Raw genomic sequence first — 22432 nt, 5'->3', positions numbered from 1 at the left:
CCACTCTGGGGTTGAGGTGAATAAAAGAACTGTGTTATGACCTAAATAACATGCTGTTGCTATCTGTAGAAAGTATTAAAGCATGAAGCTTAATATGAGCATATTAAAGCATTTTTAATGTACGAAAGCATCCTGTATCATAACTACATGTGTGCCGTTTGTAACAAACCAAACCGCGTGAAAATCAGTTGAAAATTCAGTGAGTTATTCTATTCTACTTGTGCATACAGCTCCTTCCTCAATAGAAGTGAATGCACTGTGGAGGCGAAGCGAGACCCATCCAAGATGGCGGCCGGCGAGGACGTCGGCTCTGATAGGCAGCGGCAGTCAATGCGGCGTCTATATATATATGTCTATGGTTGGGACGCTCAAAAAAATTGGCTTCAAAGCCCAATGCACTTCCTGGGGGCCTGGCCACAAAGTCTGCATAGGGATGTTGGGGTGGTGGCGAATCAAACAAACACAGGTCTTTGATCAGGACAATAGGCTTTGTATCCCGTGTGGAACAAAAAAAAAAAATCAGCCTTGTTACGTACATATGTAATGTCACATTGTCACATCACGCAGTCCCATCATGCTAGGTATGTAACATGATGACTCCCAATTTCTTTTCTTAAACCTTACATTACAAGTAGGGCGCTAATGCATGAAATATCATTTGAAAAGTTGTATGTGCATAACTTTTTATAAGATATCATACGCACCTTGAGCAATTAGCTCGTTAGCTATAGCAGTTCCCCCACTGGCCCTGTCCATGTATGCATGAAGAAAACTGGATGCAGTGTTGGAGCCGCCTTGTTCATTCCTATCAAAGTTTCTCAGTGGCGCATGAAGCCAAATAAGCTTGATTGTTGGGCCCATAGGGCAGGCGCACTACAGACTTAACCTGCCGAGCTATTTCTGATTTAGCCCTCTGCTAACTTGAATGGGAATAAAATGATGTAATTGTAAAGCTCCTAGATTTTTTGAAATGTTATCTGACCAAATGGATCAAATCCTGATAGTGAAACAAATGTTTGTTTTTTTAGGGACTATGACGCTCAAAAAAATGTCTCAACTGATTTACAGACATCTCTTTCACAGTGTAAATCTACTGGGAAAAGTATTTTTGGGCCCTGTATCACATGACAGACATGAAGTAATTCCACATTTGCTCAGTATGTAAAACTGGCTTCAAGGCCCCAGTGATGTTCGTGGGGGCTTAGCCCTGCCACGTCAGCATCGCTCAAAATAATTATTTTGCAAAAAAGTGTAGATATTTTTTACCACTTTCTGGTGTGAGCAGGCCTTCTATCTGTACACAAATAGATGTGTCCAGCACTTTAAACTCTGCCCGAAGAGTTCCTGGGCCATTCAAGATTTTGAGTACTTTATTGTTTTTTTGGACATTTGGAGGAACTAACTTCAGACCTTTTGTTCCACTAGTGAAAACACAGAAAAAGGTTCCTAAGTCCCAAAATGGTTGCTTGGTTGTTCCAGGGTTTTCGATTCAACAGGATCCCTCTTTAGGGTTCTTCATGAGAAAACATCTCTCTAAAAAGTTCCTGAAATAACAAGAGATCCATAACAGCACTGTCAGGGTCCCCAAAACCTTTCATGAAGATGCTGAAAGCCTTCTTCACACTTCAGCATGTAGCAGTTTATCAGGGTTTCCTCTAAAATCCACAGGAGCCAAAAAAAAAGAGTTCCTCAGTGGAAAAGCATCCAAATATGCCAAAATAGTAATTTAAAATATATATATTTTTAAAAACAGTTGTTAAAAACTTTGTCTCTAAGAGGCTCTTAGTTCCTCATCAGTGTGTAGCTGTGCAGGTTTGTTCTGTTAGTATTTTGTTAGTTAGGTGATGCCACGATGTTGGTTGTTCTCAGGTTAACTGAGGTCCAGTCTGGGGGTTTGATCGTCCGTTGGTGCCTCCAACAGTCAAAGGGCTGCTCTCATTCAGGTTACTGTCGGCTGTCGATTCTGTGAGGATGAGAGAACAGTTTCTCTTTTCACCTATGTTCCTGTATCACTCAGTACTGTTATGTAAATTAAAGTACCCATTTTCATACTTTATCTCCTTAAAACATATACTCTCAGTTTTCAGTTTATTGGGTCCACTTTGCTAAAATTATTGTTGTTTAGTTCCCAAACCTTTTTGCTCGTCAGCCCTTAAATACACAGTTGAATCACTTTTCCTAGTCCTAAAGACCTTAAAGTGATTCACACAGAAAAAGATTAGCACACTTTCTAATTAGCATTTATAAGCAGCACAAAGCTTTTAATAAACGTTTTGTAGAACATTTAAATGTAGTTGTAAGCAGATAAAAGTCCCCTACTTATTTGTTAGCAGCCATAACTCCTTCTGTGGAAGAATTAAAACTTTACTGTACAATGATAAACACTTAAAAATGTCCAAAAAAACTGAAGATACCCTGTGCACAGTAGTGTGTCTGCTGGGTGCCAGCTGGTGCAGGGTTAAACACAGTTAACCACTATTTAACTAACTAACTGCTGAATAAAAATAATAATGATTATACATTTATTATATTTTAATTTTTTAAGTGGCACGGAAACATTTAAAGAATGGTTTTTAAAGCACATTTTCAGTTGTACACATTTGATTCACAAACACACACACACACACACACACACACACACACACACACACATATGTACATATATATATATATATATATATATACACACACACATATATGTGTAAATATAAATATGGAGACGTCTGAAAGCAAGCAGCATCTGTAGCAGAAACATGTTTTTATTTTTTTTGCTGTCATTTCTATGTTAATCATTGAGTTTATGATCCCCAGGTTGGGGACCACTGGCTCAATAATACAATGATGGTTATAATGTTCAGTTTTTGCTGAAAATATTTCAGAGAGGTGTTGACTTAACTTTGAGAACATTTTGGAGGCTGTAGTTTTTGATGCTTTTGAATTTTACTGCATCATACTGAGATGTGCTTCATTACATGTGCCCAGCCCACTCATATCGGTGAGATCAGACTGAATGTTAATATCTATAAGTCACAAAGGTCAACTGTTCCAACAGGAGAGGAAACCCCTCCTGAGATAACAGAGCAAAAACGTATTCTTTGGCTCTATCTAGTGTCTGATTTTGGTAGTGCTAGTGATATTTTAAAATAGTTTCTGACCGACCTTTGACTGAATGCAGCTCTGTCACCTCCTCAGGGTCATTTCTGGGCTTTGAGGGGCCTCCTGAGAACAGACGAGAGAGACATAATGTGTGTGAGACCGTCTGAAATTGGTAATGATTACTGAATTTGAAAGCACCTGTACAGCCTCTAAAATGTCATCTAGCTCACATAAACCTTTTATTGAACTCTTCACTGTCAGTTAATGACTACATTTCCTAGAATGTATCTGGATAATGCCTGAAGAAATAGACGTGACTCGGATCCAATTAATCATAACTGGTGTGACTAGTATGGGCGTGCACTGTAATGAAAGGCGTAATAACTTGTTTTAGAGAAAAAGAGTAGTTTTGTTGATGAACTTCTCTGAGCATTCACTATGAGGCAAAGAAGCTTGACTTTACACTCAATATTTTATGCAGAAACACACATTTCCCATACACACACACACACACACACACACACACACACCCCACTTCTAAGACAAGTGAAGCTGATTTCGTAAGAGTAGTTAATTTTTATAATTTAGATTTTACATCATATTTTATTATGGTTATCATTATTATCATTATAACTATTATTTTACAAAATCTGATTTTTGAATGTGTTGTCATCGTTAGTGTCATCTCATTTCATAATAATTGACTCGCAGTTGTTGAAAATAACAAGTATGGTTAATTAATTACTGTATTTGAGTGGAGTTTCTATGTATTTGCAGCCCACTTTACTTGAGTTTTCACATTTTTTTGCTATTTTTTGCTCCTTGGAATATGAAAATGCTATTCACACCATAATGTGTCAGTAGTAATAAATCAATCACACTGTATATATTAATAAAAAACTGAGGAGAGCTATTCTGCTGCATAATGAGTCATTTTAATTTTGACGCCTAAAGGTTCAGTGTGTAGGATTTAGGGGGATATATTTGTAGAAATGGAATATAATGTAAGTATATATTCTTGAGTTCATAATCACCAGAAAATTAGAATCGTTGGAGCAGAGTTTGCCATGCTTCACCGCGATGTTGCACCGCCTGGTTGCAGTCTGCAATCCTCACCACTAGATGACACTAATCTCCTTAAATCTTACGCACTGTTCCTTTTAATTACATGTTGCCGATGACACTCACTTTTTTACTTTTACTATAGACCATTTAGTCATCTTGATTTTTTTTGTCAAAGCTGTTTTTATTTGTTACTTGTGAATTGAACAGTTCATTTCTGCCATAAAGTAATGAAGACTCTTCCATATTTACAAAAATGTGTTATGCTCCACAGTGGTGAATTGCATTTTTCATTTAATTTTGATTTAAACTAATTTACAGAAGTCTTATCTATTCAGAGTTTGGTGGAGAATCAAACTAAACAGTTGCCAGTGTTGTTGCGTTAAATTAAATAAGCATTTTTGAAAGTGTCCTGTATTTGCTTTCCTGATCATAAAATGTCGTATCTTCGACCAAGACCCAAATGAAAATTAGTCCTTTTAAATAATTGAAATTTTAATGCAGTGACCTCCACATAGTGTATAAGTGATGATGCTGAACAATTTATGACCAAATCCAGACATCCCAGACTGTTTCTGCCCACTCCCAGTTTGTATCTTAGGATGTGAATGCAAATGTTTTGAAATCAAATGATCAGGGATTGTGAATTGTGTTTCGTGTCAGTCCAGTCAAGCTGTCTTCTTTGCATCAGTGTTTGTCCACATCTTCTGGAGTCCATCTTTACCTTTCACCTTCAGGTAGACCAGCATGCAGGCCAGAGCCAGAACCAGCACTGCAATCACCAGGCCGACAATCCACCAGTAAGATGTCTCCTTCGGACTACTGTGCTTACCTGCACACAGGTAACAAATACACACAGATTAGTAAATATATACACACTTTTAATACATGAAACAACAAAAAAGAGCTGCTGACTTTTGTGTTTATGCAAAATGATGATGTTTTCTTTACTTTTTTTTTTACCCCATTGTTATATAAGGCACATATTTGCATTTAATAAGTTTGGTGCTCCTGAGAAGTGCAGCTGTATTTTTCTCATCAAATAACCATGCTGGTGGCTCTGCCTATTTTTATCCCTTCTTGACAAATCACTTAGACATGAACGTCAATCATCATTTTAAGTTTAAGGTGCAAATTAATTGCTTCACCACTCCACTCCCACAGTTCTGTTGCTGCCTTTACACAGGTTAGACCTGGTGCTTTTGCTGGTCACCAGCCTGCTGTGAATCCAGGCACTGGGGTTTGCACTAGTGGAATTTGAATCACTACAGCCGCTAACTGAAGGCCTGTCTCCAGAGCTGTCTGCTCTTCTTCTGGCAAATTGTCTCCCTGCAGCAGGGAATGAGGGCGAGGGGCTGTGGAATGCTCTAGCTAGCTAATTCCTGGGAATACTGAGGTAATAATAATAATAATAATAGATTTTATTTATAACGCACTTTACATTTGAATACAAATCTCAAAGTGCACAGTACAAAGGCAACAATAACAATAAAAGCAACAATAACAGTAAAATCGAGCAACAGAGCAAAACAATTAAAACAATCAGCAGATAAAATCAGATAAAATTAGTCAGGATAGGCTTTCTGAAAAAGGAAGGTTTTGAGTCCTTTTTTAAAAGCATCGACCGACTGTGGAGCCCTGAGGTGGTTGGGGAGGGCGTTCCACAGACGGGGAGCAGCAGCCTCGAAGGCCCTGTCGCCCATGGTCTTGAGCCGAGTCCTGGGCGGGCGTAGACGGTGCAGTTGGCCTGACCGGGTTCTGGCTGAGGTATGTGGGTTGAGGAGTTCGGTGAGGTAGGTGGGGGCTGCACCGTGCAGACAGTGATGGGTGTGAAGGAGGATTTTGAATTCAATGCGGAGGTGAACGGGGAGCCAGTGCAGAGTGTGAAGGATGGGGGTGATGTGCTCATGTTTACGCACTCTCATCAGGACCCGAGCAGCGCTGTTTTGGACATATTGGAGCCTTTGTAGGCTCTTGCCCGGGATCCCGATGAAGAGCGCGTTACAGTAGTCCAGCCTGGAGGAGACAAAGGCATGGACGAGCCTCTCTGCTGCAGGACGAGAGAGAGATGGCCGGAGTTTGGCGATATTACGGAGGTGAAAGAAGGAAGTCTTGCAGATATGGTTGATATGATCGTCAAAGCTAAGATGGGGGTCAAACCTGACTCCCAAATTAGTCACGGAAGGAGAGAGGGAAAAGTTGTGGCCGAGAAAAGAGACGGAGGAAATGTGGGAAGATAGGTAGCTTCTTCTAGCTGGTGGAGTGTGACTTAGTGCCATAAAGCATTCTGCTGTTTGACCGAGAACTTCTACCTGCTTATATAAGTTACATAGTGCAAGAACAGATGTTCAGAGTGCATTTTATTTTTTTTAATTGTCAGTAAATCTAATGAAAAGACCAAAAGCAAAAATGAAACAATCCAACTAAAAAGAATTAAGTAATTCTGGTCTGATAAAGCTTAAATATTCTGTAGAGCACTAAATGTGGATTAATCCACGTCTGTAAATAGTTCCCAACAAATGCACTATGTCCTCTTATTTGTTTGATAATACTACAGTGTTTGGCTATGACTGTGTTTGTGACCTCACCAGCAGGAGCGTCGATGGTAACATCAGTGCATTCAGTGTGAGTGTTGCGTGGCACGGAGAACACACAGGTGTAGCTACCCGTGTGCTCTGAGTGTTTAGGGTCCATCAGTCGCAGGGAGCCATCTCCAAACGGGACCCTGAAGCCGTCCAGCTCCACGTGTCTGTCCCAGGGTGGTGAGGAGACGCTGTTCCCAGACTGGCTGTCATAGGTGAGGATGTGGGAGGGGTCCTCGCCGTTGGAGAAACTCCAGTGGAGGAAGGGGTTGTTCAGGTAAGGAGGGGCGGAGCAAGGGATGGTCAGGTCTTTCCCTTGAATTCCTCTTATTTCTGCTAGAGAGCAGAGGTGTAGTGAGGATGGGCACAAAAAGTCTCTCCAATAAGTAAATCAATAAATACAAATTAAAGATATAAAAGATATGTTTGCATTTTACAATTTCAAAAATAACACAAATTGTTACCTCTTTCCCTGAGTGAGGCGGTCCAGCCTGGACCCCCATAGGTAGCCATGACTCTACATATGTAGATGAGGTCAGGCTGTCCGTTCAGCCTCTTGAGGCGGCTGTCAACTGTGTACAGCCCCTGTTTGTCGGCCAGCATACGTGTGACCGGTCGGAGGTCCTCGAAGGTGGGCGGCTCAGTTGCCCAGGTTACACGAGGGGCTGGGAAGACATTACGGACGGTGCACTTCATCTCCTCATAGCCGCTTAGCCTGGACAGCTCCAGAGACAGTCCGCGGATAGGTGCTACACACACACACACACACACACACACACACACAGCATGCTGAAATGTTTCCCAGCAGCCCCTGATGATAGACTCTAAATGCCAGGACTCAATATAGCCTCACAGTGGGTGATATCTCTCTACTGCCAATATTATTAGAGCTCTGTTAATACAATATAATATAACCACAAACTTTAATTTTAAAAGTACCCTAATGTTGCTTTCACTTCTGAACCTCTGTGAAGTTGTATGGTAGAAAAAAATATTGGCATGGACTTGTGTGTAGAGAGTCTTGAAGTCATTTTGAAGTAATTATACACCGAGTATTCAAAGTAAAAACAGGGAATTATAAAATAAGACTAAGAGTCGACAGCCATGCTGGCGCCTCTCACAATTTGAGTTAAATGCTAGGTTCAGCTCACAATGACAATGCTTGTGCTGATGTTTAGCAGGTATAATGTCACCATCTCAATTTAGCATGTTAGCATGCTAACATTTGCTAATTAGCACTAAACACAGCCCATATTATGTTTTGAAGCGAGCAGCAACCTCTGGGGCTGAAAAATGAAGCCAGTGTGGAAGTGCCAAAAATTGCAGTTCCTCAATTGGCCACTTGAGGCTTGCTCCAGAAGCCAGTCAATCCTTTATAGACCCCTATGTTAAAATGCTCAATTTTACAGCACTGTATGGGGGTAATTTTTTCTGTAACTCATCTCTTTAAGTTTTTTAAGGTTCTGTTTGTGACATTCAGAGCATTAATATAGGTCTGATATGGTAAGTCGGTCTGGCTGCACATACATGCATATAGCTCACTGCCACCGCTCTGTACTGCACTCATGTGCATCATCGCTGAAGCCTAGCATGCACCCTGGGGTTCCCCTCAGATTAACACCATTAACACTATCAAAGTAGGTATAGCTATGGCTAGAACAGCTATGCGATACACCCGCTACATGATTCACCCACCATATCATCCCCCTTTCACTTCTTGGTCTGTAAGCAGAGGCTCTAAAGAAAATGCTAAATTAGCATTTTAGCTAGCTATAAAGTGTTATAAGAGTGCCAGTTAAGGTTAGGGTAAAGGGTTTGCTTCTAAGGGTAAACTTCCACATTGACTTAATTTCTCAGCATTTCTCAGAGGTTGCCTCTTGATGGCAAAATGCCAAATTTGAGGCTTCAAAACAGGAGTCCCAAACCACTGCAGTCATAATCTCTCAAGACAGATTCTGCAATCTACATTGTAGAAAAAAAAAAAAAAAAAGGAAGATTTTTTTTTTTTTTTTTTTTTAACCGATGGATTTCCAGATTGCTGTAGTCGTGGTGGCTATTTCCCTTATTTTTATACAATCCATGCTTTATGTGAAGCAGCCAATGGAAACACAATGTATTAGTCACTAAGGTTAGCGCTGACTGCAACTGATTACCAAAAATGCTTCTTCATCAGCGGCTAAGTTTTGATTTTTGCAAGGGAGTAATGTCAGAGTCAGGAGCAGCCAGAGTGAGCTATTAGATAAGGAACTCCATGCGCCGTGTGCGACATAAAATTGCAGTTGTCTTTGACTGGCTACTGTTTGTTTGGCTGCACTGTAAACATACTGTATATACCAGCTTCTGTCAAAGTAGCTGCTCAGTGAGTGTTTGCTGTAGTATTAAACCAGGCCAGTAACCACCCACGACTGAAATTTTAAAGATAATAAGTTTACTATCAGTTGAGGCTGCACTTAGATCTCATGGTATGTCATAAATAATGACAGATGGGTTGTAAACAAGGCGTCTTGCACTGTAATATAGAGTAGTAGTCGCTGTTAAATAAACTAAAGTTGCTATGTTTTACCTTCTTTGAAAACACTTCCACTTGTTTCAACCCCATTTTTACTCTCTGGTGCATCAGGGAAAACCTCTGCATGAATGTCACCAAATTATCTTGCATAATTATATAGGTGATTGTTTCTGTCTAGGCTATGTATTCTGTGCTTGGTGCATCACAAACAGACTGCACCTCCGTTTCAGTCAGTTTGTGTAAACCTCTCGAGACCTGTTCAGTGTAACAACATCCTCAAAGTGCTTTCACCTCTAACCTTTTCTGTAAACTCACCTTCCACCTTCACAATGACCTTTGCATTGTGTTCACCCTTTGAGGTGTGCACATGACACCTGTATGTTCCTCTGTCCTTCAGAACGCTCCCCCTGAGGATCAGTGTGGCATTGCCACGGGATATCAAGTGTGGGAAAACTGAGGTGCGGCCAGCGAGCCGCTCATGCTCAAAGTGCTCTTCGCTGCTGTCATCATCGCTGTCATCCTCGTCATCATTTTCTCGCTTGAACTTGTACACCACCACGTCCTGTCTGAACCACTCAATGGTCTCCTCGCTGCCCGGCTGGAAACTGCAGGGGAGCACACACTCCTCGGAAACAAAGCATGTCACAACGACGTCTGAAACAAGACAAAATGAGTTCAGGTGAGATACTATGATGTTAGACTAGAGATTTGTGTTAACTTTAAGATGTGTTTTGAATTAAACTTTAAATTAAATTTAAAAAAAATTGAAAAATAAATTAAATTTTTTTGTTATATCAGTAGAGTGGCACAGGTTTCTGAGGTTTTTGCACTGTAAGCCTCTTGCTGTCATCCAACCTCATGATGGTGATGTTGGTGGTTGCTGTGACCATGGGAACTGTGTTTGTGGCCCTGTTTGCTGCTTTGACCAGGTGGTAATCCAGTAGTAGTCCTTGTAGTTAGGTAACACTGTACAAGAAAGCATCAAACTTCTTTTCTGTTATTCACATATTTCCTTGAGACTGATACCAACATTGCTCTGCTGATACCTAGAAACCCTTGTGTTGCTGAGTTGTTTCCGTTTGGTTCAGATTGCAGTCTAACAAACAACTTAAGGAAGAAACCTCTGTTATTAAAGTTTCCATGACACTGTCCTGCTCAGACATACCAAACTAAAGAAGGAAACATTCCTAGATGATCACATCTGCATCATTATCACCACAAAATCCGTAAACTGGAAGCTGTAGGCTAAGTGATGAATCTACTGTGGGCAGAAAAAGGGCAAAAGACCATCAGAATTTGAAAATACCCCCCTACTCCTGCAGCTCTCCCCTCTCTCTCCTAAACCCCTCCCAAAACACGTCCACAAGCATTTCCATGCACTGTATACAGTGTTTTCCATATTTTCATTTATTTAATTCAAGAGTTAGAGTTAGAGAGCTAGCCATCCCATGATCTTGTCGCCTCACTTCAGAGCTTCAGTGGGTAGCTGTAGCAACTTGAATTTGGCCAGCGCAAACCTGCAAATGTTGGGTGTCACAGCAGGTTAGTGGCCAGTGGCAGCACCTTTTCTAACTTGTTTAATGGCAGCAACAGAAGGGGCATCCATGCACATCTGCATTTGTAGAACAGCCAATAGGAACGCCCTCTCTGTGAAATGACCTGTTATTAGCTAAAGTCTCCAATCGCAGGCTGGATTTTCTAAAGCCTGAAAACAGAGCCAGGAAGACTGTGTTCTCTTAGTCTGGTTAAATTAAGATATGCTCAAAGTTTTGGGGGAATTTTTGCACAGTGACAACAAAATAAAACTGCCTGTGTGACAAGTGATATGGCAGACATGACTAGTCGCTCATTTGGGCATTATTCATTCATATTGATCCATGCCTCATAATTGTTTGTACGTCATTCTGACAGTATTTAGTTTTAGTTTCATTTTTGATTGTGAATGGGTTAATATTGATTACTAATAATACTGTGTTTCAAAGAGGAGTACAGACAGGTGATGTAGAGCCACGTCTGTGTGGGTTAATTGTTCGCTGCTCTGTTAGTAATGTCTCGGGGATCCAATAGGGGGAGCGCGCATCTCTCTTCCTCACTCATTACAGACGAGTGAAGGCGAGAGCTGCATGTGTGTCACATTCATTCTTCTCCCGTCACTATTCCCCTTGTTTAAGGGCACAACACCTGTCCCAGCTTTATCTTTTGGACTAAAACAAATTCAGCAGCTTCCCACTGCATTTTGTTCACAGATTCAACGACATAGCATTTTGACAGTGCTACCGCTCTGATTCCTTTGATGGGCCTCTTCTTGCCAGCTTATTATTTTAACTATAACACTCTGTGATGTCTATCTCTGTGACGTTTGTTGCTCATCATCGACCTTGTGTAGGCAGATCGCTCGTTCGTCTTAAGTTGTTTGTGATTGGTCTCTGTTGGCAAGACACTCAGAATGAGATGGAAACATAAGGATTTAATAATAATGGAAATATAGGTTGCAAGGTGGAACAGTGGTTTGCATTGTCACCTCACAGCAAGAGGGTTCCTGGTTTGAACCCAGGGTGGGGGGATTGAACTCCAGGGTGGTGGAGCCCTTCTGTGTCAAGGCAGGACATGCGATGTTTTCTCTTTTTTTAGAACATGTAAACTTTTGTTTTGCTTCAGAAAAGCAGCTCTGAAGAGAGCTCTTTGCTCTTCGCCTCTATGTCTTTTATTACTTTTACTATTATTTCAGTCACTGTGTCTGTTCATATGCCAACTAAAATGCTGTTGCAGTCACCTAAAAAGCGCCAGCAGATGGCAGGAGCTCCATTTGAAGTACCGTACGCGAACATAGCCTCTGCAGTGGTGGTGAGTAAAAGTCCTGCTGCTATTTTTTTATTTTCTTACTTTAAGTCATCTGGTGAAAATTCTTGTATTTTTTAATATCGCAATATATATTGCAAAACAAAAAAAATGTCAGTTTTTTCCAATACTGTGCAGCCCTAGTGTGAATGGTTGTCTGTCTCTATGTGTCAGCCCTGTGATAGTCTGGCAACATGTCCAGGTTATACCCCGTCTCTCGCCCAATGTCAGCTGGGATGGGCTCCAGCCCCCATGCAACCCCTAACAAGATAAGCGGTTATAAAAAAATTAATAAATTAATGAATTTAGGAAAGTGCAGAGGCTTGTGACTTTAACTTTCCCCAAAGTCTCAGTTTGTTGTTGTAGCAGCTGCTAACACAACCGAACAGAGCAGATGTACAGCTGTTTGTCAAAACTGGATGACATTAAATTGAAAAGTTTAGGTTTTAATGGCATTTGATAACAAATTTTCAACATAAGGCCTGTTCTGCAGAATCTCCTGGACAGATTTCTTGGCAAAGGTTATCTAAAAAAAAAAAATGAAATCCTTTACAAACATCACAGTGTTACACGCAGGTTTACAAATGAAGTCCCACTGCAGTCATCGTTGCTTTACTACTTCTGCCTACAACCCGATCCATCAACAGCAACAGAGGCCTATTGGTATAGCTGTTTTTAGAGCCATGACATGGCAAAATGACAGACATAAATTATTTCTCAGAAACAATAAAACTGGTATGCATGAAATAAATCTACATGATTGTTGCATCATCTGGGAGAGTCCAACATTTCAAAGAAAATGCGTAACATTGAGGATTAAAGAAAACTTTGGTAGGGGATGTACAGAATGTGGAAAAACACCTCCAGAACTGAAGTGACATCTGATGAGAATTATTCACCCTCAACTTCCCTTTATTGCCACACAGCCAGGGTGGATGTGGGCCGTGGTTAATAGATTGCAGAGGCATACTCATTACACGAAACAAATCTTATTCTTGGGAAACTAGACTGATTGAAAACAGATGATGTAACAGATATATGAAATATTGTCAGAATAGTAATAGCACTGTATAGTATTGGCAACTTGGCTTGTGTTTAATGGACTGAGTTATAAAGACGTATTAATTTCCATCGCAGATTCAAGTGTACAAACTTTTCTGACTATTGAGCTTTTTTGAAGGCTGAAATAACTTCATTTGTTCATTCAGATTTAAACAGGCGAAGCCTTAAGGAGTACTGATAAATGCAAATCATCATAAATATTAATAGAAATAAAACTATACATAATAGAAACATACTATACATAACAACATTACCATATTTCCTGCTAAAAATAGAGTTTGTTGGAAAAACACTGTATCCACATCTGATTTGACACAGAATGACTGTTCCTCAATACTTTCACAAGAGTGTGCTTTCTCCCAGCTGTCATAGGCCTGAAACATCTGCTTGCGACATTTACAGTATGGGAGCCTTTTTGATCCCACAAATAACAGTGCTGAATTAACCCAACTACTGAGATTATTCCCACAGAAAAATCCAACAAGTAGCAAGTAGCTCACCTCAGCCGCCGTCCTCCTGTTTCTCTGACAGGTTGTTTCAGGATGACGGTTGAAAGACGACTGAGCCAAAACTGCAATCAGATTGTTGGTTTTGTGCCAAAGACTTCGATGTTATTGTTTGTTTCTTTGTGTGCACTCCATATGTGTTTGCATGAGTGGTGCATGACAGTTATTCGTGTGACAACGGATGACTGACTGGAGAGATTCATTGTCACCTGCGTGGCTCTTCCAGCAACTTCAGCCATCTCTGACTGTGTTATGACTGGAGCTGCTAGCTGATGTTGACATTCTTCTTGTAAATCACAGCTCTGTAATGACTCAGACCTCTGACTCACACTTTCACAATGTCAGCAGCAGACCGGTTTACTTGCCTGACAGCCAGGTGACAGTCTGCACCTGTCACACAGTAACGTGACATTTCATGCCCTTGCAGAAAGGTTTTGAACAACCTGTTGAGTAAACACGGCTTCTATAAGGTAGCCAACAGAGTGTGAAACATTAACGTCACACACGCTTTTATTAATCACAATAAACACTTGATTCAATCCAGCTATGTACTTTAACTGATAAATAATCAAATGAGTTCTTACAAGTGAGATTACAAAACTAGTGATTGCGCAATCTGGATAACCTTCCAGACCTCTAACAAAACCTCTCAACATTGTTTTCAATGATAACGGCATCAAAAGACATGTCCCTAACAAAAGTTCATTCTCCTGCCAACAAAGTCAGAGATTAAGAGAAATGCATTACCAGATGTTTCGGTTGGACCCATGTGCTAGTACAGTTAAGTAGTGTATTGCACTTTAAACTGTTGTAAGGAGCAGTTTGTGTTTCTGATGGCTGACAATTTCTGTATTTTTCTGCAAATTGCAATCCAACAGTTGTGCCCACTTTACGCAGCGACTGTGCTTTGAACTTCTCTCGCAGCGCTCTTTGTTCATTAGTCACACAATTATTTCTGTAACTTTGCATGTAAACAACCAAATGCAACACTATGAATGTTTTCCAGGAGAGACTTTGGAAATGTGCTTTCATCCCCATATAGAAACAATATTGCATCTCCTCCCTCTTGCACTAGTATCCTGGTTTTAAGCCTAAGCCCCATTCGTACACGATTAGTGTACCTGGGGACCTCATGGGATTTAGAAATGACCTCTCTCATGTCGGTGTTTTATGCGGCACATATACATGGTATAAACTGAGTCTGTATTTTATCCATATATTAAAGGGAGGAAGTTTCACGTCAGTCTTGGAGATCATGTGTCTGAGAAACATGACCTCTGTTCTGGGGTTGCACAAGGGAGCTGCTTTGGTCCATTATTATTCTCACTATACATGCTGCCACTTGGTGACATCATTAGAGAACACAATGTGGTCTCTCTGCTGAACCAAACAATGCCGCAGCCATAAACTCCATTACTACCTGTCTTTTGGCAATAAATTAATGGATGAGCAATAATTTCTTAAAATTAAATGAAGGCAAAACTCAAATCATGCTTGTCAGCCCTAGAACAAAAAGAGAAATGCTGTTAATAATCTGGGGAATTTAAACCCTGGATTAAATCCGAAGTTACAAGTCTTGGCGTGATCCTTGATTCAGATCTAAGCTTCAAATCCCACATTAACAAGGTGATGAAAACATGGTTTTTCCAGCTCAGACACATAGCCAAGGTACAACAATTTCTTAATGAAAAAGATGCTGAAAATTGATCCTTGCCTTTATTTCAAGCCAACTTGACTACTCTAACACACTTTTTACTATCCTCCCGAAAAACACCACTGAGAGACTTCAGCTCATTCAAAACTGCAGCTCGGCTATTAACCAGAACCAAGACGAGAGAGTCACATCAGGCCAGTTTTACCCGCTCTGCACTGGTTTCCTCTTACATTTAGAATTGATTTTAAGGTCCTCGGCGTTGTATTCAAAGCCCTACATGGGCTTGGACCGAGCTACATTGCTAACTATTTGCCTCCAAGAGCACTGCAATCATCAGCTACTGGTTTATTTGAGGTTTCCAGCTAGAGCTGGAAAACGTTTGGGGATGCACCCTTTATCAATTACACCCCAAAGCTATGAAACGCACCACCCATAGATATCAGCGAAGCTAGCTCGCTAAAAGCTAAAAACGTATCTGTTCATTTTAATCACTAATTCGCTTATTTATGTCCATTATGTCTATTTTCATGTGAAGCACTCAGTACTTATACTGCCCTTATTGTAAAGCACTTTGTGCTGCATTTCGTGTATGTTTGTTCTCCCACAGAATCCTCTCTCAAACAGCCTCTCTTTCAGCCTATTTATAAGTGTTTGCTATAAATGGTCATTTCCTTGACATAACTTTCTCTAAACTCAGCTATCCACGAAGACAAGGGTTTTGTTTCAACATTAGGGGTGACACATTAAACAGGGAGTTTGAGGGTACTCCGCCAGAAAATTTTGACCATCAAATACTTCATTTCCTGCATTGTGGTGATTTTTTATGCACCAATTTATCTTTTTTTCTGAATCACTTTATTGTGTAAAAGTCTAATTAGTGTCAAAATAAAATCCTGATGTTTCTGTTAGGGACGAACGCACATGCTCTAAATATTGAGGGGGACGTGCCCCCTGTGTCCCCCCAGAAATCTACACCTATGCATGTAGGTTTTCTATGTAGAGGATGCTATGTGCTTTAGATTCAGTGGTTAAACTGAGAAAAAAAGAGAGGGGAGCTGCAAATGCATCAACTTTTATATGCTGGGTACGTGCACAAAAACAGGCACTTAATGGCGTGAAGAAGATTTGCAGCTCTGTTAGATTTTCTTTGACATCTTTATTTCTTTGCATTTGAAAGTTTCCTTTTTTTCTTTGTGTTCTTGATCTCAGCAGTGAAATTAAAATGTTACCTTAACTGTCAGGAATGACAGTCAGAGCTGTGAAAATGAGACCAGACAGACGTTTCCTTGTCCAGCTCCTTCACTTGCTGTGGTGGGAAAATATTTCCATCCTGAGTTCATACCTGACGTCACCATTTAATGAGGGGGGAACAAGTTTGAATAAGCCATCTGAATATGGGACAGCTCACACATTGCGGAAAGAAAACTCCAACATTGTTGCAACTTTAAATTCAGAGATTATTGTATTTTCTTCTACAAACTGGATTTTGTGTATCAGGTTGTGTAAAGAAACCCTTTTAAACCCTGCGGTCGTTGTCCTGCTTACAGGTCAGTTGGAGCCACTGGACAAAGAGGTGTTTGTGTCTTACCTGGGGTTTTGTCCTGCGTGGCAACGCTGATCCAGAGGAGGACACAGGCCCAGGTGTGTAACGCTGACATGATTTCCTTTCAGCTAACACGCATATATGACTCAGACAGACACACATGCAGACAGGTCTTCAGTCCATGCTTCTTCCACGGTGGCGATTTCAGGCAAGGGTTTCCACTCCTTTTTTTCCCCCTACAGCTGGTTTTTTCTTGGATCTTTCTGGGTGGTTTGGCAACACACACACACACACACACATACACACACACACACACAGGGAAAAAGGAAGAGAAGGAGCATAGTTAGAGGCACATTGCTGACGGAATGGATGCAGGAGAATATAAAGTGTAAAACGTGTCAGCACATGTGCACCTTTCTGAAAAGAATTCAGGTCTGATCCTCTGACGAGCAGTAAGGATTTGGTTTTTCATCACCAACACAACAAAAAATAAAAGTGAGATTTGCAGCTGAAGCCTTTTGGTCTTTCATCCATCACGAACCTCTCTTTTCTCCTCTGTCATTCCTCTGTTATATCTTATCCTCCGTATCGAGCCCTTCTTTTTATCTCTAGATTGCTTTGATAAGTGAAAAGGAAGAGGATGCATCTGCAGCTCACGCATAATAAATTCCTCTCACGTTATCTCGACACTATCTTAACTCTCAAAAACAAACACAGGTGAACTTGGTACCATACATGAAAGAGCGCGGTGAAGTGTGAAGTATATCTGGCCGCTGATAAAGCGGTCAGTCAGATTTAGAGGTTAAGGAAGTTTACTACTGTAGAGCATGTTTGAAACACAGAAAGTGAGTTTCACGATGATGAAGTGTTGTGACGTTTGTTGGCTGGAGCTGAACCGGGCGTGCAGCCGCTCACATTGTCAGAGTCTTTTTGTGTTTACTTTGAATCCTTCCTGCATTACAGCTGAAGACAATTCTCCCTTTAAGTTTTATACAGTACAGGAGAAGCACATTATCTCATAATTACTGCTCATGAAGAAGAAGGGCATACACTTGGATTTTTTCCAAATATTTCCTCTTGGTAATGAGGCAAAAGAGCCAGAGCGCACTATAGATGAGTAATGACTTTTGTCTTTGCTTGTATCCTGCCACAAAACAAGTTTGACAATTTTTCTCAAAAGCTGATGAATGACTTTTTGTCTATTTTTGTAGCTGAAACAAAAAGAAGAAAGCTTTGGAATGCACTGATAAAAGTCTCAGGTAAAGGGACCGGTGCAGATGTTCAGGATTCTGTAGAAATCAATAAATTACTCTTATTCCAAATGAGTAATCTTTTGACAGAGGGAACATCAGCTAAAACACTATCAGTGTCTCGGGGTCAAATAAGGTCAGGTGAGGCAGTTTTACTCCCTAAGCACATTTATTAGAGTGTTTTTAGTTGGAGATAGTATTTCCAGCGGGGATTGTGACATAAGACTGGGTATTTTAAGTCGAAACATGATCTTTTCATAACCAAAACCAAGTGATTTTTGTGCTTAAACCTACCCAAACATTATACTGTGCAAATGTAACATATTGGTATGTGGTTTGCAGGAATGTACAATGCCAGCATTTATTCTGGGGACTGGGTTGTGTGCAGGGACACACTGGGCTGCCTCTAAAAAATACCCTTTATATTAGTAATGTTTGTTAGAGTTAATAAGACACTAACAATAACTCTTGACCTCATTAGTTCCAGATTTTCTGAAACAAATATCTGTAACAGAGCAAAATGTTTGATTGATTGAATCATCGCGACCTGCCATCTTGCTACTATTGTTTACTCCTGTTGTGCATTGTGCAATGTCCTTCTTTGATAACACATCCCTGATTACAATGGTTGTAATTGAAGCTGGTGGAAACACGGGCTGGTACACTACAAAGCAGTTTTCAAGTTTCCAAGAGTCCTGAACTGAACCAGTTCAAAAACCAGAGCTAATTTGGTAGAGAACGGTTATGACTGTGCTGCCCATAATCAAGACACTGACAGTAACTCTTTGACCTCAGGTGCACTCACATCCCTATCTTAAACTCCATGTGGCTCATTTCACTCACTCTTCTGCCTCTTAAATACACACTAACACTTCTAAACTCTGTATTCTGTATAAATAACACATTTATAAGTGGTACTACAACACTATCAAAAAGTCTTTGACCTGCAGTCTCAGTTTATCTCAAATTCAAGGTGCTTTGATAAATGAACGCAAGCAGCAGGTAAAATGCACAGAAGAATACATTTGATTCAAATACAAGAAGATGCAACAATAAATCATGAAAAGTCGTGCAGGGACACACTAACAACAGCTGAAAAAGAATCGACCTCTCAGGGTCAACTAAGGTCAGAGCACATTTCAATACACTTAAACTTGATGTATATAATATTAAAATGCAAACAGCACAAGTAACCTGAAGTAGAATAAAATCAAATCTGAAAGTGTGTGCAGGGACTCACTGTGCTGCATCTAAAACATACTCTTTTTAACACCTTTTCCTGTATCAATAACACACTAATTAAAGTTACTAAGACACTAAGTAAGGTATTAAGACAATAAGTCTTTGACCTTAGGTGCTGCCTCTAAAACACACATTAAAGTTATAATCACCTTATTCCGTATAAGTCAACACATACACAAAACCGACAGCCACAAACATCAGCCTCAACATTATATATATGTCTCTATACTTTCAAATTGCACACAGTGTATTTATTCACAGATGGTCTAATATATTGTGCCAAAAGACAGACAATAAATGCTACAAACTTGCAGTTTATCCTGATAAAGTGTCTTTTTTCCCTCACTTAAACTTCACTTTCTTTAAATAAGTATCACAAAGTATTTCCCTGAAACCCCCCCCACAGTAATGAAAAAAACTCTACATCCTTGGATATAAAACAGAATGATTTAATTTATCCTAATTTCAGCATTTGCTCTTTGATCTGAGGTGCACTCTGAGTTTATCTGACAACAGGAACAGTTCAGCTCCTCTTGAAGCAGCTTTCCTCATGATTTACAGTAAGTGTCTTTGACCAGCTGATTACTTTTATGAATGAAATGTATATTTTTAGAAGCAGCTTTAAAGCGTCATTGCAGCCCTGCTCTTCTAAATGTTATTAATGACCTTCTTATAGAAATATAACCCTTCTACACCTTAAACTGTTCATACAAGTGTCTTTAATTAGTGTCCTTATTAATATCATCCCTAAGTGTAATAGTAGAAGTTTTAGTTTCTGGTAAAACAAAACTGTTGTATGTATGAAATAAAAGACAGAAAAGGCAAAAACTTACAGAAGCTCCTGGACATCCACAGTAAAACTTCTCTTGTGAAGTACAAAAAGTCACTTTTTTAACGACCTGATACAACAGACAGAGCTGAAATTGGTGCCATCTGTCAGTGACATGCTGGGAAATTAGAGTGAAAGCTGAGAAAACACTTACAGTGACTCAGCTGGAGCTCCGGTTCAGATGAAATCCAGGAAAAAAGAGAAGGAAGAAGAGCGTGTTGCCTCCTGAGGCTGAGTGAGTGTCAGCTTGACTGGATCAACAGGTTATTTAGAGAAAAGGCAGCTAACACACATACACTCCACTACACAATCATTTCACCACACACAAGGCACTACAGGGAAAGTAAGGCCACTCTACACACACCCTCTGAATGGGTGGAGTTTGGTTGTGATTGGCAAACTGACAAACACACCCACAAACACAAACATGAGACCCTCCATAGGAGTCAGTGTTTCCTCTGCAGCTCAATCAAATGTCAGTGGGGTTGCTTTTAAAGTGCAGAGCTGTTTTAGTGCATGCTGTGTACCGTGTGCTATGTGCTGTATGCCAGGCAGCCAACACCTCAACACCTGCTTACACAATAAAAAGATTGGCTTGTATCCTCTGTTCACTTTCACTTTTCAGAGGCCTAAATGACACGTACAGTAACAAATAAATAGCTGTATCAAATGAGACACAGTTCACATCTTTATCTTTTAGCATGAGGTGACGTGACGTGTGTCCTCTTAGTCATCTTTAAGTCATTATTTAGTCATCATTAGGTTCAGCAGAAAGGAGACAGTCAAACAATCCCAGATGTAGATGAGTAACCTTTATTTAACCTGGGAAAGTTTCACTAAGTACACTGTTCTCTTTTTCAGGGAAGCCGTGCCACAGTTAACCCTAACCCTTACTCACACTCACACCTGGACACCAGTTAAACCAGTCTGATCTTGTGGTTGGGGATTACAGGAAGTTCCTCAGGTTAAAGAAAGGCCTCTACAGTAAGTGGTGGTGAAGTGGGAGGGAATGGACTTTCACCTTTTATCTTTTATTGTATAATTATGACGATCTCTGATAAGCGTGACATAGTGCAGCTGTAATCTTCGAATCAAATGAGATAACATAGTGATTGTTTCCACTGTTTAAAACAGGCGGAAGCTGAAAGTATATAGATTAAAAAAGAGCCATCAACTAGACCAAAAGAAATTTCAGAAGGAGGCAGAGTTGACACCAGTGTTCATTGGGTTTGTTGTAATTTGATTAATGTGATTTTGTTTGTAATATGCAGTGAGGATTTTTGGATGTGTCCTGCTTCGCAGTGGTGAAAAGTATGTTTGCTCTACTTTAGTTCAGCTGTCCTTAAAGGTCCAGTGTGTAGGATTTGGGATGCAGGATATATTGGCAGAAATGGAGTGTAATATAATAAGCATCTTTTGTTTAGTGTATAATCACTTGAAAATGAAAATCCTTGTGTTCTCACTACGTTAGGGTGCATTCACACCAGGGGATAGTCTTGGGGACTTGGTTAGATTGGGAGGGGAATGCTGAAAAATTTTACACCATTCATTTCTGTTCACTTTTACACTGCACTTTTTAAAGCGGATAAAACCACCTGGACAACGTCACACAGTTACAATAACTGCTTGTTTGGGGGCGCTATTGCCCGAAACGACCACTGACCAGGAAGAAAAAAAAGCATGAGGAAGAAGAAAACCCGGCCAGGACCGAAAACGGAAATCCATCCAATTCACCCTGTTTGGTCACCACAAAAACAATGGAGCAACACCAAATTTGCCTGCACCTCCTCACTGCTCCACGTCTGGAGAGAGACATTTTTCAAATTTTTCTTTTTTTTAGCTCTGCTTCTCCCGGTTTGCGCTGTTTTTTTTCTACCCAAAATGCACTACGCTCTACACCACTTCCTTTCTTTGAATCACTTCCTCTCTTTGCTTTGCTGGATAGTCCGTTTGTATTTCCCCCTGTTCTCCAGAGTTCACTTGCAAGTGAACCGAGACCCCCAAATTTCAAGCGGACCAGGGTTTGCTCGTTTGGTCTGCACCAGATTTCGAATGAGTATTCACACCACTCCAAATGAACTGAACTATCCGTGGAAGCAGACCAGGGTTCATTTAAAGCGGACCAAATAGCACCAGTGTGAATGCGTCCTTAGAACGAGACGTTTATATCTACATAGGGATTGGGTCCTTGTCTGTGGAGATCGCCATGCTTCACCGCCATGTTTCTACAGTAGCCCAGAACAAACAAACCAAATACTG

The 22432-nt window shown here is 40.4% G+C and overlaps 1 protein-coding gene and 1 long non-coding RNA gene across 2 annotated transcripts in view; both read left to right on the top strand.

The window, feature by feature from the left end:
- LOC126397740 (uncharacterized) overlaps positions 1-9718 on the top strand; it is a 17007-nt gene extending 7289 nt beyond the window's left edge. Inside the window, exons 2-3 of the long non-coding RNA XR_007570706.1 lie at positions 4896-5000; positions 9647-9718. This is a non-coding gene — a long non-coding RNA (uncharacterized LOC126397740). The remainder of the gene's footprint in view (positions 1-4895; positions 5001-9646) is intronic.
- A 70-nt stretch (positions 9719-9788) lies between these two features.
- LOC126397736 (gamma-aminobutyric acid receptor subunit rho-3-like) overlaps positions 9789-22432 on the top strand; it is a 59750-nt gene continuing 47106 nt past the window's right edge. The window contains exons 1-2 of the mRNA XM_050056688.1: positions 9789-9928; positions 16857-16950. The gene's annotated coding sequence lies outside the window, so the exon portion shown is untranslated. The remainder of the gene's footprint in view (positions 9929-16856; positions 16951-22432) is intronic.

The sequence above is a fragment of the Epinephelus moara genome, chromosome 11, assembly GCF_006386435.1.
Source record: "Epinephelus moara isolate mb chromosome 11, YSFRI_EMoa_1.0, whole genome shotgun sequence".
Taxonomy (NCBI): Eukaryota; Metazoa; Chordata; class Actinopteri; order Perciformes; family Serranidae; genus Epinephelus; species Epinephelus moara.
Note: the sequence above shows the minus strand (reverse complement) of the source record. Positions and strands in the feature narration are given on the sequence as shown.